Source organism: Diorhabda carinulata, chromosome 6 (assembly GCF_026250575.1).
Source record: "Diorhabda carinulata isolate Delta chromosome 6, icDioCari1.1, whole genome shotgun sequence".
NCBI lineage: Eukaryota > Metazoa > Arthropoda > Insecta > Coleoptera > Chrysomelidae > Diorhabda > Diorhabda carinulata.
This window is the reverse complement of record NC_079465.1, coordinates 5,282,562-5,302,303: the sequence shown is the minus strand read 5'-3', so window position 1 is coordinate 5,302,303 and position 19,742 is coordinate 5,282,562. Positions and strand designations below refer to the sequence as shown.

Sequence of the window (19,742 nt, the reverse complement as noted above, 5' to 3'; positions counted from 1 at the left end):
TGTTCTAGACAAATATCTATAATCTTTATAATAAACTTGTTTAATTTCTTATTTCTTAAACCTTTTGACATGTTTATATTTTTAAATCATTTTGATTTTAGGTCTATTCTGTTTCAAAATTAGTTTCTTTTTTAAATAATTTTTGAATGATAGATAAAATTGACGCTTTGACTTTTCTTTAAATCTTTATCATAATATTTTGAAATAGAAGACACCTAAAATAAAGAAGATTTAGGAGCATAAATCTCTTTAATATCTATAATCTTAAACTTTGTGGCTATTAGAACAAAAAAATATTAAAATATATTTAAAGAAGTCTAAAAGAAAATATCCCTTTTCTTCTAAAATTTGGCAGACCCTCAAGAAATAGTTTTATTTTAAATAGCTGAACCTCTTGTGATCGACAAGACAACGCAGCAACTTTTTGTATTTATTAGAAGTCTGAAGCAAAAAAAAATTCTGAGCGTTTTCACTCTATCTTAGCTGCCATGTTTAATCCAAGCTACGACACTAAATAAATTATTTTCGTATTTTTTTAGTTACAAATACATTTGGAAAGTTTTTGATTAAGTATTTGATAATATAAATTACGATTTCATAAGCTTTATTATGAATAGAACAAATGCTAAATCAGCCATGTTTGGGTTATACATGGCTTATACACTCTCTCTGTCAATTCACTGTATTATAAACTTCTGGAACAAAACCAAACATCGCTAAATTCTCTGAACTTCAGTTTGGGAACGGGAAGGAATAATCTTGTTATTAGATTTAACGAATTTTGGCTAAAATTTCAGCAAACTTTTCCGAAATTCAATTTGTTCAAATCATATCAATAAAGTCACTTATTTCATGATATTGATTGTGCAAACTTCGAACATGCTCAAGCATTTTACGTACTAATATGGAATTTTTGGCACAATTAGATTTTGAAATATTAATTAAGGATATATCGTATCCATTTAAGTATTGCGTAATACACGAAATATAAAAAATCATCGATTCCTTCAAGTTTATCGTTTGAAACAGATATAAACTTCACTTTCACTCGTTTGTTGCCCTGTTTCTTTGAAATTACTTTTAAAAAACCGGATAATATTCAAATGCGCACTCGTGCCTCTCGATTAAATCACGTTATTTAGCGGATTGCAAAATAATCCGGTTCATTCTTATTAAATGGATATTATTTAATCGCTCTAATTCTAATGCAATCAATATTTGAAAACAAATCTTAGAGAACGTAATTTCCGTTTTGATAGGACAAATTGACGTCAGTTTAATATCTATTACATGTCACGATTACACTGTACTAGTGAGTTGATCAAGTCAAATGGATCAAAGTGATATGAATATATGAATCCATATATTTAACTCACTTGGTTCAGCAGCGTAGCCAGAAGTTTGAAATGGAGAAGGTTTACCAGAGATTTGAAGGCTCTTCATATTGTCTGCTAAGTAAAAAAGGTTTCCACCATTAGTTTTTTATTACATAATAAGGTACATCAAGTTGAAACCACCTATTAGCTTTCTTGCTATAAAACAAACTTCATTCTTTATGGCTTTAAAGAAAACTCATTTGGTACCTCAGACATTTAACTTTCTGCACTCGTTACTGGCAGCGTTGCTAATATTTTGAGTAACTTGTGGTTTGCTGGTAAAGTAGTTTTGCCACTCGCTTCAATAGAACATTTTGGGTATTTTTCTGTCGATTGACGAACATATACCGTATCGAAATTTGATCTACCGCAGCATTCTAACTGCAACCGACATGGTGGTATACTTGGCAACACGTTGTTTTACTCATATAATGTCAATTCATCTTTTGTAGCCAATAGGTACTGAAAAGATTTCAAAATGCGTTTGAGTTCAATCAAATAATATTTCAGTTGAAGAATGATATGAATGAAGCTATTCTGTAATAAACTTCAGGGTTTCTGGTTTCCACATTGCACCTTGGAGTTTGTAAACTTGCTAGACGCTGAATACTCAATTCAATGTCAAGGCTATCTGTCTCTATTTTTTTGCCTTCTGGCCTTCTGCATGATCTCCCTGTGTCAAAATCTAAGGCAATAACAGTACAATAAACAGAAACGATTAGGAGAAGTCACTGAACTACAAGGAAGAAGTGCTTTAAACCACTGAACTTTGAAACTGTCATTCTTAGGGCGTTGTTGGAGGTCGTATGGTTGGCTAAACTGTATAGTTTAAAAATAACTGCTCACAAATCACCTGCGTATAGGAAAAGCTGGTGTAGGTTTACGTTTATAATAATTTGATGTCGTGAAGGCATAGAATAGTGAATAGTGAGTAGTTTAGTGACTTTAGTGTTAAAGTATGAATAAATCAAGTAAGTAAGAAACATTGTGTATAAATTGATCCCAGCGTGGAAAGCAGTTTAAATAGATCAAAGAAACATTACATTACATATTGGAAAAATGGCTTGTTCATATGTTAGATCGGGAAATTATCAGATAACGCTCATAAAAACATCATACGTTTAGGATAAATTTTATTTTGAAATTAATTTTCAAAATATTTAATTCTCGTATTGAAAAGTAAAAGAATTTATTTATATCTGGTGTCATTTTATTAACGATAATTGAAAAAATTAATCAGATATACCGGTACTAATTTTACTTCCAGGTAGATGAAAATCTTTTATAGCTGATACGGATCAAAGAAAAAAGTGACTTCCCAAAAATGCAGTTAACCTACTAAACGATCATCGATAAAAAAGCACTTTAGATCTTATAATAAATGAATAAGATGGTTTCTTATTCTAGAAAACGGATGTTTTGTTATAGTGGGATATTTATCAGTATGCAATCTGGTTTTTTAAGTTGTCGTAATTTTATTTTTGTCTATCTAAAGAGATCATTTTTCGTGGTACCTTTACGAGAAGTATTTATGTATTTGTTTTCAAGTTGATATAGGGTGATTCATTAATATTACGAATTGAATTAATTACGTTCAAAATATTATACATTGGCCTGTACGATCTTGCAACTCTAAAATTTATAATCTGTTTTATGAATTTCTTTCCAGTTTTTCAATAGTTTTATAGGTTATGAATAACTACTGTGTTTTTATTACTCTTTAGACACACGGTTAAATGATATATCCTGTGTGTGATACCAAGATTCATTGTCGTTGTTCTTCTCCTCTATCTTTCAGGACAGGACTTGCTTTAAGTTTATATCAACGAATATAGATACTTATGGAAGATAAATTCCATGTATAAGGTTAGCATATACTTTGGTGGATAGTTCCACATTTCCACGTCTGTAACTACTTGGCTGTGCATGAGATGCGACTATTAAATATTTTCACGTCGCTCCATAGGAATCTTCCATTTTCCTTTCGCTGTTTCAACAGAGTCAAATATTGTTCTTTTTAATGCAGATTTGGCCTTATGAAAGAGATGGAAGTCTCACGGTGCAAGATCCACCGATTGATGTGGATGGGATGTTGTATATGACTAGTAACCTTTTGACGGATAGTGTGAAATGAGTCACTAGTTTGCACACAATTTTTGCATGTTAAAATTTTCCCGTAAAATTTGCCGCACATATTCTTTGTCTCAATTCACTATACATTCAGAAATCGCACGAATACTTAGCCGATGGTCAAATCAAACAAGATTACCGACCTTTATTCATCCAGTTTTGACATTGCACTCTCGGCTATCTTGAAAACGCTTAAACCATTCAAAAATACACGACAAATATTTATTATCACACTTCTATTTTTAGATAAATACAGTAAAGTTATAGTATGTAGTCGTTTTAGATTATTCCAATATCTAGAATAAATTATGAGCATTGGTAAAGGGCAGGTTATTTTTTCTACTATTATAAATAAATCGTCTAATTGAAATCACAGAAAACATATATCTAAGCAAAACACGCGATCGCAACCCTTTAGCAAATACACCACGCCATATATCTAATTATATATATATTTTTTTTTACATGTAATTTAATTGTTTCCGTACACACTCAGCCCATCACACGCCACACCACGCCACGTCATTTTACGTGGGACGATTCAAAATTCTCAGATGTAACCGATGTAAGACGTGTGAATGCTTTTCTCTTGCTTTGTATGCCAATCTATGAGAAAATTTTATCGTATTGGGTTCCTATTGACTCTTATAAAAACTCTAGGTCCCTAGACGAACTACTGGTGCTCTCCATACCGTACTCAATGCTGTAAATGTGTACACAACAATGTACAACGTGAACCGATGTCGTATGGCGTGGGGTGGCGTGGCGTGTTGCTCATGGGTTTTGACCGTTAGTCTGTTTGGTTAACATTGAGTTTCGAATTTGTTTTTGAAACAAAACTACTCGCAAGTGAGTCCGTTTGGTGTCATACTGATTTTTTTTTCTAAAAATTTTATAACATCTCAATTTAGATTACGCGTGTCCTTATTTCAGAAAATTATAAAGTAAACATTGATTGGATCCGAATATTGATGTGTTTTTATTGAATAATAACGTAATAAATTTTGTTACACTATAATGTGTAGATGTTAATTGAACTAAACACGTTTTCACTTTTTTATTGGCAAATATCTGTAAAGAGAAGATGAGTCCATTAAATAAAAAATAAATACAGGTTCGTTGTACAATAGAATGCTAGATTATTTTTATTATATTCGGATCAATTTCACGTATCATTGCTGCAAGGTCATTGGTATTATTCAAATGATGAGAACAATGCATTATTATGTCAATAATCTCGTTGATTTGTCATGGTTTTGAGAGTGGCGTAGTGCGTGTTTTAGTCGCCCGGGTTATACTGTATATGCACGTATATCTCACAATATAGTCTAAGACAGGGCTTATTAAACTTTTTTATATAGCGACCCCCTTCAAGCTTAGGAAATTTTAAACGACTCCCTCTTCCATATAAACGTTCAGTTGAAAATCGAGGAGCGCGTTGTATTTATTATTTTAAATGCTACTTCCATATTTTCATTTATAGGCCCTACATAACAGTTTTGCATTGCCACTTTTTTCAAAAAATAGTTATAATAAAACTGCAATAGTATTTTGTATGATTTTTATTTGTATTTATATTTGTACGTAGTGTGTATACTAATTTTAAAATTTTATTTATAATGATTGAAAAGTATCAGATCTTTGCGACCCTTTTTCAGTAGTCTCGCGACCCCCAGGGGGGTCGCGACCTACAGTTTAAGAAGCCCTGGTCTAAGATCCCACCGCTTGATTTGGCAGGTATCTATTTTTTTGATGAAATCTTGAGGATTTGTGGAATAGATTAAGGATGATGTTACAAATCAAAATAAAAATGGTTGCCAGCTCTCAGTCGGCCACAGCATTAGGGTTGCCAGGTGTAAACAGGTATATTGATGTTAATTAACTACATTCAGCTGTGTTTTTAAAATTTTTATGGAAAATTAAAGTTTTATATACATCGAATATGAAAATCCATGGTTGCCAGTTGCACAATGGCCGCAAACAGAGGCTGCCATGATTTTTGTGAACGACTCTCGCTCCTAGTACGTGGAAGCGTAAGAGAGAAGATGCACGCGTTGTTACGTGCGATAAATAAGGACAAAGCAAAGCAGCTGCTACACTTATACAAATTATGTGCAGGTTAGGTATTTCGTAGTTTCATTTCATTATGCCCAAAAATTTATGTTGTGCAACTGGCAACCATAAATTTTCATGTTCAATGTATATAAAACTTTAATTTTGCATGAAAATTTTTGAAAAAAACTGGTGAATGTAGTTAATTAACAATAATATACCTGTTTACACCTGGCAACCCTAATGCTGCGGCCGACTGAAAGCTGGCAACCATTTTCATTTTCATTTTCTTTCAAATTGCTGTAAGATTGACTCAAAAAACATATAGCTGCAATTCAGATTAGTATATTAAGGACATTAAAATTAATTACAGGTAATTTCGGCTAATTTTTATAAGGCAACCTATCCTTAACCCATTCCATACATCCTCAAGATTCCTTTAAAATTAATTTCATCAAAAAACAGATACCTGCAAGATCAAGCGGTGGAATCTTAGACTAATACGGTGCTGTCAGAAATAATTGATTATATTTGGCATATTGAACGCGGCTTAAGATTCTTTGGCACATTGTGTCTTCCGAAAATTTCTATCAACTCAACAGCAACGTAACTTTAGGTTTGAAAAATCAAGTATGCCTCCGAAATTTACCAAAAAAACTTTTCTGTAAAGTGTCCCTCATGTTGAAAATATGATTAATAAGTTGATCCATAATTTTTTTGTGTTAATATTAATCTCAATTACTCTGCTAATAATAATTGATCATAGATAACTAACAATATATAAGGCATTGATAAACATCTAGCCATGGAAAGGCCCCATCTTCTAGCCCAAGTGTTCATGCACTCTTCTCCTCAAATTCGCAGAGAGATCACTTCCAATATCGCCAATTGAATATATATACCACTCCATCTCAGCACCTGCTTATACGATTTTTCCATTTCATAATGAATTTAACATGGTCTCTTTAAAAAAATGCGCTAAATACTGCGTGCATCATCTGCTCATTAACAGAAAAGGTGGGTGAAGAATCGAAGAGTCGTACTTGTCAAGCTTTCAATTTTTTAAAATAAAAAGTCACACTAGGTTAACACTAATTAGTAATAATTAAATAAAAATCAGTTAAAATTCTCATATTAAATGTTGGACTCTACTAATGCCCTTCCTATATCTGCGCATTTTTCAATATTTATCCTCTAATAGTTGATCGCCGTTCCTAATCCGCCTAAGCTTTAGATTGAGGTAGATAAAATGTTAGATTTGGCCAATCCTTTTGTATGGTGTGGAGACGTGGTCCCTGATCCTTAAGCAGAAAAGAAGCAATAGAAATGTGGCTGTTGCGCAGACTTCTGTGGATCCCATGGACCGAGCACATGACGAATGAAGAAGTATTGAAGAGAGCGGGTGTGGGAACAGAACTGATCGCGATAATCAAACAACGAAAAGTATCTTATTTTGGACACATCCTGCGAGGACCGAGATATTCAACTCTCAAGCTAATTCCTGGCTACGGAATATAAAACACTGGTGTGGAATTCATGGTGCGGAAACAATTTTCTCTCTCTCTGCTGTGTATGTCATTATAGGTCTAATTGTTGTTTTATATATTCTGCTTTTTGTTTCATTTGTAACATGTTTATTTTTCCAAATAGTGCTGTCGAGGCATCCTGCTACTTTATTTGTTCTGACGACCTGCTGTCGCACCTCATTCTCTACATCTCCATAGCTCGGTATGTCTATTCTTAATTATCTAAATTTTAGCACCTGTTGTAATAAATGACCATCAATTTCTATTTTGCAGCATAGAGGTTCCTTAGACGTTGTCATGCATTTTGTTTTCTCAGCTGAAATTATCATATTTTACTGTTTACCTACTGTGTTGAAGATGTATACTAGTTTCTGGAGATCGTCCTCGGATTCAGCAACAGTACGTCATCATCCGCGTAGCAAAGTATTTTAATTTGTTTGCTACCCATCTGGTACCTTTTGCCCTGTCGTACTTTTTTTATAACTTCGTCAGAAAAAATTATAAATTTCATTTAATTTATGAAAATGAAAATTAGCTCCCATAAAGACAAACAGAAGTGCAATCGCCTTGCTTGGTCACCTTCGTACTTTGTACAAGGGAATACTGTTTGCTTTATAACATTTTTAAATCTGCATCTATTGAATTTAGAGCATCTGAAGTACCTTTATCAGTTTCATCACAAACTTTTGTGAAAGCTTTATGTTGTAAGGAGTTTCTTTATCAAACGCCAAACAGTACATTTGCTCATAGCAGTATTTAAATACCTTGCATTGTACAAGCAATAACAAAATTTATCGATCGGTTCCATTACTCTAATTCACATAAACTTTTTCATTAACTCTTGTATTTAAAAACAGGTTAAGTCTAATAAACTAGTGTTTTACGATTCTTATTTACAGATAAATTTTGTTAGAAATCTATGAGTTGTGGAATAAACATAAAAATGTCATCTGGGGACCAGAGCATCTTGGTGGAATCAACACCAATACTTTATTTTTTTCTATCCCACATTACTGTAAGAGTTTTAAGGGTCTTACTCAGTAGAAACTCCTTCAATTATTATTGTCTACATTAATATGTAAAATTCGGTAATTTGTTCTGCTTTTACACTATGCACTTAGATAACTAACTCAAAAGGCTTCGTCCTCTTCGGTCTTCTCTCTAGGTTCCTGTTGTCGAGGAGTTGGATTGCCTCGATGTTCACATGTTTCAAGAGCTGCTGTGTCTATCTCCAGGTCCCGATGAAGATCTTTGGATTATATGGGTATGGTTTCGCTGGCACATCCCCATAGTTAAATCCCAAGTAGTTTATTATAAATTGACAGAGTGGATTGTTTTCCCAGCAACCAATACATTCTCTTGTATCTTATACCTAGCTCTTCTTGTTTCTTTTTTATTTGAGGTTTCAAGCTTAACTTCACATCTAGTGCTAGCCCCATATATGTTGCTGTGTTAACATATGGTATCTGTTCATCGTCTATTCGCACAGATACATATTGCTCCTTTTTATTTGTGACATTTATATGTACCGATTTTTTCTTGTTTAAGCTTAGCGATAATGTGGTTTTTTAATCGAGGGATGTCACACTACCTTGTGGTACACCCGCGTTGATTTCCTTTAAGCATCTTCTTGCTTTATTATGAAGGCTCGTTCTTTTATATAGGACTCTAACAGCTTTGCATATTGGTTAGGCAAGAGTTTATTCAGCCCATCATGACAAACTGTGTCAAATGCCTGAGCCACATCTAAAAAACCAGAAGAGCAGACGTTTTTCTTTTCTAGTGATTTTTCTATCACATCGGTTATCCTGTGTACTTGGTCTATGGTGGAGTGGTTTGACCTGAAGCCGAACTGATGTGGAGGTATTAGTTTTTTTCTTCTTCAAGTATAGGGCTTAATCTTTCTAGTAGTATTTTCTCGAATAGCTTTGATATCATTAGTAATAGCGATGATATTGGTCTGAATGAAGATACTACGTTTCGCGGCTTTCCTGGTTTGGGAAAAATTATAACTTCAGCTACTTTCCACGAGGTAGGTATTTAACTTAACCTAACTAATAAAAATAAAATAAGAAATCATGGATTATTCGTACAACAAAGTAGGACTAAAGAAGCGAGGCACTAGTCGGAAACTTCGACCAGAAGACCAAATCAGAAGAAGGATTAGTTTGAATAGATAGTTTGAACAAAGTGTTTGTACTCTAATTCCAATAGAAAAACTTTGAATCAATAATGAAAAACTAAATCATAACACATCTAGTATTCAAGCCGGAAAAATAGTCACGAAATATTTTTGTGACCACTTCATTACTGTGTACCTCTTGCGAAAGAGAAAGTGTCTACAATTTAATGAAGCACGTTTAACGACAGTTAAAAGTGACTTATTGAATTTAAAAATTAATTTCTCTTCTCACGATATCTACATTTTAATGATATGATCATGTTTTTTAATTTCTTTGAATGTGATTTCGCTAAAAAATGAAATAAATATATATATATATATATATATATATATATATATATATATATATATATATATATATATACTGTCCTTTTATTCAAATTAACTGGTTCGTGATGATATTCAGTGGCATAAAGCATAAATCATTATCGCCTTGAATGGAAGAAGTTTCCAGGAAGATACGAAAATAATTTCATACTTAAATTAATCGTTTTACGTATGTAGAAGGTCGATGGATTAGAATTTTAAATATTAAGATATTCAGAAGAAGCCATGTTATTCAGAGTAATGCATTGGATCATTGTTTTTTCTGCTTCGAATTTGTGATCAAATAAAAAATTGTTTATTTTCTTTATTCGAAATAAACAAACAAACAAACGTAAAACTGATGTTTACTAAATTCTGAATGTTTTTTCTTTATATTTACCTAACAACAAAAATATGTCGGAATATAACATTATATCAAGCTTTACTCTGGAGAGTCAGTCTCTTAAACACGTGATTACCGTTTTGTGACCGCATTTATTAAAGAGTTTAGTTTCATCCGTATTTACCTGATCTGGTTACTTTGTGTTTACAATTTTAAAAAATGACTTGGTGGAAATAGATTTTAGAGAAATGAAAAATTGATGGTAAAGAATTTTGCGTTGGACTACGTTTGTGGAATTAAAACGAGATTATGTTTGAAAACAGAATATTGACAATGAACTTTGTCATTAGTTGCATTTTCATCAAACCATCCTCGTATTATTACTCTACTACGATTCCCTCCATTTATCGATATACCTTGTCATTTATATATCGTGTTATTCTTGCACCAATTATTAAACGTTCACATCCTTCACAATACTTTAGCAACAATAATTTAAATGTTTGGTCTTCTACACGATCCTTTCTATTTGACGTTAACAAGGATATTCATTTATTTACAATAGATCTGATATAATAAACCGGTTAGACTTTCAAAATCTTTCTATAAAATGTTGATGTTTTGATGATAATTTTGCTATACGAGGATGATTCCAGAAGTATCTGAGCCAACGAAGAAAATACAGAAATTTTGGAAAGTTCGATACCCTTTTTATAATAAGAATTGTCAAGCTCCTCAAAATAGCCATTAACTGACAACATCACCTCTTCATTGTTGGAAAATCCAAGCCCACTGAGCCATTTTTTTAAGTCTGGGTACATAACATAATTCGAGTGGGCTAAATCTGGCGAATAGGTGGCATGAGGGAGCAATTCAAACTTTAATTTAATTTTGGCCATTGCAATAATGGGTATGTTAGCTAGTATATTGTCTTGATGAAGCAGCACTTTTTTCTTACCTAAATGTGGTCGTTTTTACTTGATTTCTTCGCTCAAAAGTTGCAATAAATTTTCATAATAGTCGCCGTTGATAGTTTTTTTTTCCAAGATAGTCAATGGACGTGCATCCCAAAAAACCGGCGCTATAACCTTTTCTGCAGATGAACGGTTTCTGCCTTCTTTGGAGCCGGTTCTCCTTTTTTAGTCCATTGTTTTGATTGTTCTTTTGATTCGAGTGTGAAGTGAAGGATACACGTCTCATCCAAGGTTATGAAGCGGCGCAATACTTCGGCTTTACTTCTTTGAAATATTGCCAAACACTCGATGGAAACATCTTCTCGACACTGTTTATCGTTCCATTGTGAACAAACGCTGCGAACAGCTTTCTCTGGTCCAAATTTTCAGTTAATATGCGATATACTGCACTTTCAGTTCAGCTTTTATATTGGTTGGGCTAAAGCCTTTCAAATAAAAGAATTGTATCATATAACGATGACCAATTTTTTCCAAGTTTACAAATGTAACTAGCGCCTTCTTCAAGTCAGACCAGGTACTTCTGGAATCATCCTCGTACAAACTTATATAATATACAAAATCGCTTTAGTACAACAATTCGTTAGTTATGATCGAATCGTATTAAAACGTGGCAGACAGCCAATTATAAACTCATTGAAAAGAGTGTTAGTGAGATGAAATGAAAAAAAAAATCTTCTGGCATACCAGTGAAACTTAATTAGTTTATAATTTGGGCTATTTCTTTACAATCGTCTTTTCTTTGGGAGAAAAAACGCCATAACTAATTTATATTTTTTACATACAAGCTAGTCCAACATTATAAAAAATTTACTTTAAAAGCCAAATGGATTATTTGATCCACCTCTGCAAATTGTTTTGTAATTATGAGTCGTCAGTATCATAATTTTAATTTGTAATTTGTTAATTTCAATGCTGAAAATGGTTGGATTAACTGAAATAAATAAAATTTACAAATTATTGGTTCCAGTATTTAAAATTAGTTATAGTTATAGTTAATTTTAGGCGATGAATTACAGGTTTTTAATGAGAGAAAACTCGTGTCAGTGTGATCCACACATCCAGATTATGAAGTGTGTCTGTTATATAACGAAGATTTCTGTCAAATTTGATTTTGGATTTCTGTATTTACTTTTTATTATTGTGATTATTTACCCTTTCTCTATCCCTACAAGACTTTACAGAACCTCTCATGAGAACACTTCTAATATTGTGTTTCCTTAAGTTCTTTTCTCATTAGGAAACAGAAAAAAATCACACAGCGTAAGATGCGGTAAACATGTAAGGCAGTTAAAAAAAATAAACGTCGAGTGATGAAATCAAATTAGATGTGATGCTTGAGGTTGAGGAACAACCACGTACATTTCATAAACCGGCATCCATAATATAATAAACATATTGAATATCCAGTTTAAGACGACGATTTTGAGAACGAGAAATTTTTGCGAATTATGTTGGATAATAAATAATTATTCAATTAGAAGACGTTATGTTTTCTGATGATCAAAAGGTTGAAACTTGGGTAGGGATTGTTGGAAATTTGTGGAAATTACTTGAAAATAATGTCATTCCAACTTTGGTAAATATATATTCTGATCCAGAAATCCCCAATTTCAAGCGCTTCAAGGATTGCTACAATGGATAGATTATTAGATTTCTTTCTGTTCGCACATGTGAAGGACATTGTATACAAATCTCAAACTTTCGATTTTAATGTCTTAAAAAAATGAATAACCTTTGCGACTAGGCCGATAAGTTAATTAAAGTTAGAAAAAAGTTTTATTTAAGATTAGGACGTTGTCAAGACGTTTGCGGTGAATATTTTAATCATCTACTTTATTGAAATTTATAGTCCTTTATGGTTTTTAACATTACATCATATGTTGCATTAAATTTTAGTTTTTGATTGTTTTTTTGAAGCGAATTTCTATAATCATATAAGTTTATTTCGATTGTTGCAATAAAACTTGAAAACGATAACGGATAGATAATAATATCTTCCCATTTAAAAATTGGTTGTTGGTACCTGTCTCTGATGAAATTAAGTTATTATATTAATATAAATAATATTCATTCAATTTTATCACTTTGACGAACATAAATTAATTGAGGAAAATCAGAACTACTACAAGTTCAGCACTTAAAAAAAATAATAAATTTAAAACATTGTTTCATTGCTATGAAAACTATCATTAAGAAAATTCTTAACGTGTAATTATATGTTGCACGAAGTTAATATGCTTTAGTTTACACTGTTTATCAGCCTTTATTTCACAACTTTACAAGGTTACACAAAAACTATATTTAATTATATTATATTATAATAACTTTTTTCTTCATAGAAACCTTTTTATGTCTTGATTTCAGATCTCTCTTGATAGAAAATTAGTTTCAAAAAACAAGTAAAAATTGACGTTTACCAAAATATATTTATAATCTTATAGAAACCACATTAACTAGATAAACTTACCTTGATCCTTATGTATCACAAAAAAATATATATTTTTAAAGTAATTATTCACTGTCATTCACCGCGAAGATTCAGTTAATTCACTGGTTTATACGCGAGTTGCACCCGTGCGACAGAATACGAACACAACCGCAATGAAATCGAAATACGAAATTAAAGTTTGTGTGAGAGAACGACTACGGATTATTGTTGTAGAAGGTAGGGCTCCGTGGTGTAGAGATGGTAAATTGAACTGTATCGTTTTTATTACCGCAATATTAAACTATTAATTACTTAACTTAAGTGTTCATGAATGCAAGTAGTAAAAACATATTGGAGGGCTTATAATCTATATAATAACTTGTATAATTAAATTTGTGTTAAATTAAATAAATGAGACTGATGACATACAGAGATTACTATTCAAATTCAACACTTAAAAATGAAGATGTTTGCAGCAAAAACGAAATGCATGACCACCTCAAAAACACCTATCAGATGCAAACTGGTTGTAGATGATGAAATTATACAACAAGAGATGAAATTTAAATATCTAGGCATAGAAATATCAGGATACGGTGCTATCGAAGCGAAGGTAAGAAACCAAGAGGCAAAAGCAGCACGAAACAAATATATCAAATCTCGAATCTACGAGGCTTTCATCCGACCTATATTAACATACACATCGAACACAAAGAGAATATTAGAAATCACCGAAATGAAAATAGTGCGCAGGATCGTTGGAAAAACACTTTATGGCTGAGAGAGAAGCGAGGACATTAGAAGAACCTTAGGGCGCCGAAGCGTCACAAGACCCCGCAAGAGATGGAGCGACAACCTCTCTAATAATCAAACGACAGAGAATACGAGGAAAAACAAGCATTTTGCTTACATTACAGAAAGAAGAAGATAAACCAAAGCATAGGCACACGCGATATCTCTCGCACACACATGTGACGTCACGTTGGAATCAAAATATGAAGTATAATATTTTCCGTAAATCTATTATTTGATTTCAAAAGTACTATTTCATACAAAGACATGTCTATATATGTATTAAACTCATACCACATGATGTGTTCAATGCTTCCAACGTTGGACGAAAGCTTTGCTTCCAACGTGGGCATTTGAACAAAATTGGAACCAATACTTGTGGTAAAACTACACACACTTCTCTTTATATTTATTTTATGCTGTTCATCACTTTTTGCCACGTTTTCATTTGTTTAGGTAACCCATTACATTGGAGTCCAATCGTTGTCCAATGTTCAGTCAACGTTAGAAGGTTAGTGCTGGCACAAACGTTGAATGCATCGTGTAGTTCTTCAGCCGAATCTTGGAATACGAATGCTGGTGCAAACGTTAGACGCGTCGTGTAGTACCGGCTTTATATATATATATGGTTGAATTTACCAGCTAAAGTCCACGCTCTTGAGGCTGCGTGCTGTTTACAAAGAATATAATTTCGTTGAAGTAAGAGACTCTAGAATATTATTAGTAAAATTATGAACTATTTTAATCCTATCGTATCCTAAGTATAGTATCTAAATATTTGGACAAAAAAAAACGAATTGTATGATCTTTTTAAATGTACATATTATTTTGTAATTTATAACATTTATTTATCATATTTTGAATTAAGTTTATGCTCTTGACAGCATGCTTTATTTTGGTTTTTTTGTATTTAGCTATGGCACAACCTGGCATGATGATCTTACAATAGTAGAAAGTACAATCTTTTTAAAGAAAATAATAACATTTCGGTCAACTCCACAATAGTGTCGAATACTGGTTAAGTGAATAGCACAAAAAAATATCCCAAACACATAAAATCCCGGTAAATACGTACAGCTCTGACCTAATTTTAATGACCATGAAAGCATTCTAATTCCAACGTGACGATAAGCATGAAATATAAATATGTTATAATCTTAAAATAGAAGACTCGAAGTTTCCGTGAATGCAATACATTGCATATTTTTTGTGCACAGATATTTTCTCTTGATTCGAATTAACTGTTGTTTCAGTGAATATCCAATAGAAATTTTTCTTATAAAAACTAATCTGAATCAATTTTTGAAACGGATTGTTCTTACTGGCGATTGCGATTCAGTATTCTACGTGCGTCAGGTCTCTTTTTATGTTACTATAACTGCAGTCATTATTTCGTGATAATTAAGTAAAAATAATCACGCAAAATATAAAACTTTATTGAACTATATTTAGAGTTAAAACTAGTAAATGATCGCTCTAGTGCAATAAAAATTTGAAAAAAGTTAAGAACACGTTAATTGGCCAGTATTATACTATTGTTCTGGCATGTTTTTGATATCGAGCTCAAGCAAAAATAACAGTAATTGTTGAAAAAGAAAAAGATCTGTTTCATCACTACAATACGCCCGCCCATTCGTCTAAGATTACTGTTTGTTCCCACACTTGAAAGAATATCTTAATAAACCGACAAATAAAGAGGTTATGGCCAAACGTGTATTGCGGAGCATCCGATTGAGCTAAAAGTATATTGAAACATAAAAGATTCCACTCAAAGTAAGGTAATTGTTTCAAACAATTTACGAATGCTGGCTTTATAAAGATGTGAAAATAAGATAACCTAACATAATAGAAAATAAAAATATAAGATATTACTACCTGAGGACGTTCATACATGGCTTGAAATCAAGATAACTTGAAACAACTAACCAACTTTTTCATTTTGAAAACAAATTCCGCGCGTGAGTCTTCCTAATCAACAAATAACTAGCAGAGACAAGACTTATACTACCAAATAGCTGGGCGTACATCTGGACACAAAGTTCAATTGGAGGAAGTATATATTCAAAATATCTTGGGCGCAAATTGCACCAAATGTACTTGATGATTGGTAGACAAGATTATTTCTAAGAAAACAAGCTCCTCATATACAAAACTGTATTGAAGCATATATGGACCTGTGGTCAAAGCAAAGAGTTGAGGACCATAGTAGCCGCTCCATGGTACGATTCTGTTAGAATAATGGAAAGGGTATGAAAAAAGAAATCATCAAATAAATATGAAGAAAGACTAAGTGGGGACCCAAACAGTTCGATATTCGTGTTGAGGTGCGCTGACTGAAGCTTTTCAAACCAATCGACTTATCTTAGTTAGTAAGTTTTCAAAAAGGCTTTCACTGGAAATCATATCTACATGTCATTTACCAATGCCATAATTTTAACTTATTATTCGGTAAGAGGCACAGATTCTTAAATAAACTGGAATTTGAAGAAAAAAAGTTATATGAAAACGTATTCCGCGCATAGTCGTGAAGTTATCGCATTGACAGATTTTTCCCATATATTCCAAATCAAAATATCAGTCTGTGCTTAAAACCAAAAGTGGCTTTGTGAATGTAGCCTTAAATAGTTTTCCTTATGTTTGAGATTTTTGAAAAAGAAAAATGTGCCAGTAAAAATTCCTTTATAGAATGTTACTTGGTTTAAAGGGAAGATATTAGTAGGAGTCAAAGATGACAAACATCAAAGTATTTATCAAAAACTGGTTAGATATGCTGAATTAAACGACATATTCTAATTTTTTAAGTACACCAGGATGAGTCCAAATCATCTACAAAAGAATCTGTCAAATACCACCAAAACCAGGACTGGTTATGACGTTGAAGTACGTTGTGCTCTTGACTTTTAAACTTTTTCGTAATTTTTTATGTCTTCTGATTATTACTATTAATTATACAAAAAAGTAAAAACGATAAGTAAAGTCTGGTGCGAAATGTGGTGCATCTCTAGTGAAATGCTTGAAATTTGTAGAATATTTTTTTGGAGAAGTGTAAAGTCTGGTCTGTTGAATATGAAAATATAATGAAGGCAATGTTCAGCTAAGAAACTGAAAGAAACACTTAGGTGCTATTTTATAAAGTGTTGGTACAGCAGGATCCATCTTCAGGTCCTCTAGGGGCTGTAAAACACCAATGGAATCGATAGTACAAATTTTGATTACTAGAAAATTTTCGTAGAAATACTTGTTTACAAATATATTTATATATTCGTTTATATTTACGATATTTCCAATCTTTTTGTTTTATAGTATTTAATATCTTTAAATATTTTATGTTTGGAATACTTCAAAGAATATTTAACCGTTTAAAAACTCAGCTGATAATCGCATGCGTGAAAATTTTCCTTTTGATTGGGAGTTTATGTCTTTTCTATGTTATTTCATGTTGTTTTTATTTTCTCTTTTTTTTTCTGTATCAATCCACAGAAATTCAGATTTATAAGATTTGTAAATTATTATTTTATACTTTCAAATAACTCCATAAATATTCACATTCTTCTCATCGTTCCACTCATATTGTTCTTTGTTTGATTATGGCAAATCCAGAAATAAACGTTTCAATGACCCTGGAAATATTCATTCTATAATTTCCTCTAAATTAAAAAGAGAAAGATCATAGCTGACCTCTTGTAGAATTATAAACTGTTAAAATATTTTTTTTTGTATAAATATCAAATAAAATCATGAATATTTTATTGATTTTATCCAACTACTAACCTTGACAACCGTTCTCTCAGTGACAATGAATTAATTACTATTTTAGAACAGAATCTTCACCCGGATATCTGATTAGTTTAAAATATCTGAATATCTTTAGTCGTGCTATATTCAGAATTCAGTAAAATAAACAAAATTATAATTAAAACACGATAAATTTTAGTATTATCAGAAAACATATCATGTCGTGTTGATACTTCCAATAAGGTTCGAATTGGAATATATGGACTTGGTTTCAACTGGATGGCGCCACAAGCCTCACAGCATACGTTACAATCGATTTATTGAAGAACAAGTTTGATGAGCATGTTATCTCAAGAAATGGACCAGTCGATTGGCCGCCTCGTTCGTGCGATTTAACGCCTCTAGATTTTTTTATTTGGGGCTACGTCAAGTCATTGGTCTATCCTAAGCCGATAATTCTACGCTAATTCTATAAGCCGACGACGTTGGAAGAGCTCAAAGCCGAAATGTGTGGTCGAGTCATGGAAAATTGGATCCAATGAATCAATTGCAGCAAACGTGTCCACGATGGCCATATCAGCGAAATCGAGCTCCATTCATAAATGTTTTGAATGTACTTCAACCCGATAATAAAATTTTTGAAATATTTCAAATGGTTTCCATTTTATTTTGAAAAAAAGTCAAGTCCTTATTGGAAAACCCTTTAAATACATCAAATGAATATAAACCCGCCGTAGCATATTCCAAATAGAAATTCTAGAAATTGATAGTTGTGTACAATTAAATTTAGGCAGAAGAAATCGGAAAACAGAATGGTTAGATATTCTAAATGAGTATGAAAAGAAAACTCAATTCCCTTAATAGCACACAATAATATTTGGAGAGAACGAGCGGCTTAGATGCGTTATAACATGAAAAAAAAAAAAATAGAAAACATCAGTAAAGATCTCGCATTTCAGACATTCAGAGACTGTTCCTTAGACACTTAGTCGGGAAAGGTTTAATGTCTGCTGTTTAGGTTTAAGTAAGAAAACCTTTGACTCACAAAGCTCACTTGGGATGTCGTAAAAAACTCAATGACTTATCGTTGTTGATTCTAGTTCCGAATCACTCGAGAATCAATGGTAATGAGGAAGCCTATACATTTACCAAGAAAAGAGCCAAACGCCATTCGCTAAACCATAGTATTTCGGTTGTATAAGCAAGTACACCGACAAGAAATAGTACTATGAGGAAGAAAAATATAAAAGAGAATTTGAGGACATTTCAAAAAATTCCTTAAATATTATCTAGCTTGGATCTTAGCGTCTTGGCTCTCTTACAAGATATTGCCGTCTTAGGAAGCAACTGATGAAACTGGGCCTATCAGAAACAGAAATGTATCGAAAAGAGAAACCAACTTCGGTGAATCTAGCTAAAGCCTAGCCATAAGAAGTCACCGTAAAATTTCAATGTACATCTGCACATCTGTAGCATATTGTCTAATCTATGATCAACAACAGAAAACTGTCAGTTGAATTGAATCTCTGGAGAATCAAACTAAAATAGCGGAGCTCAGGCATTCTGGTCCAACACATTTCTTAATGCTATAGGACTGTATAAAACCTCGTAGCATACATACCTAGGTCTAAGAACGACAATAAATTTTCAAATGTCCCAATGCATGTACAAACCCGTTAAATTTCTATTTACTTTAATCCGTATATTCAATTATATTTTCAATATTATTGAGTGAAATGTTTTATTATGTACATAATAGGGTCCTTGCATACTTTTTTTTATACATTAACTACGTTTAGTATATCGTTCTTAATCACACACTTATTTTTCAATTTTTTTAAATGGTATATTAGTTCATAAAAAAAATAAATAAGTACCTAAATGACGCATGACGCGCC

At 32.3% G+C, this 19,742-nt stretch overlaps 1 protein-coding gene across 1 annotated transcript in view; it reads right to left on the bottom strand.

Annotated features, from left to right (window-relative positions):
* LOC130895041 (alpha-N-acetylgalactosaminidase) overlaps positions 1–13,565 on the bottom strand; it is a 49,520-nt gene extending 35,955 nt beyond the window's left edge. The window contains exon 1 of the mRNA XM_057802150.1: positions 13,357–13,565. The gene's annotated coding sequence lies outside the window, so the exon portion shown is untranslated. The remainder of the gene's footprint in view (positions 1–13,356) is intronic.
* Between the last annotated feature and the right edge of the window lie 6,177 nt (positions 13,566–19,742).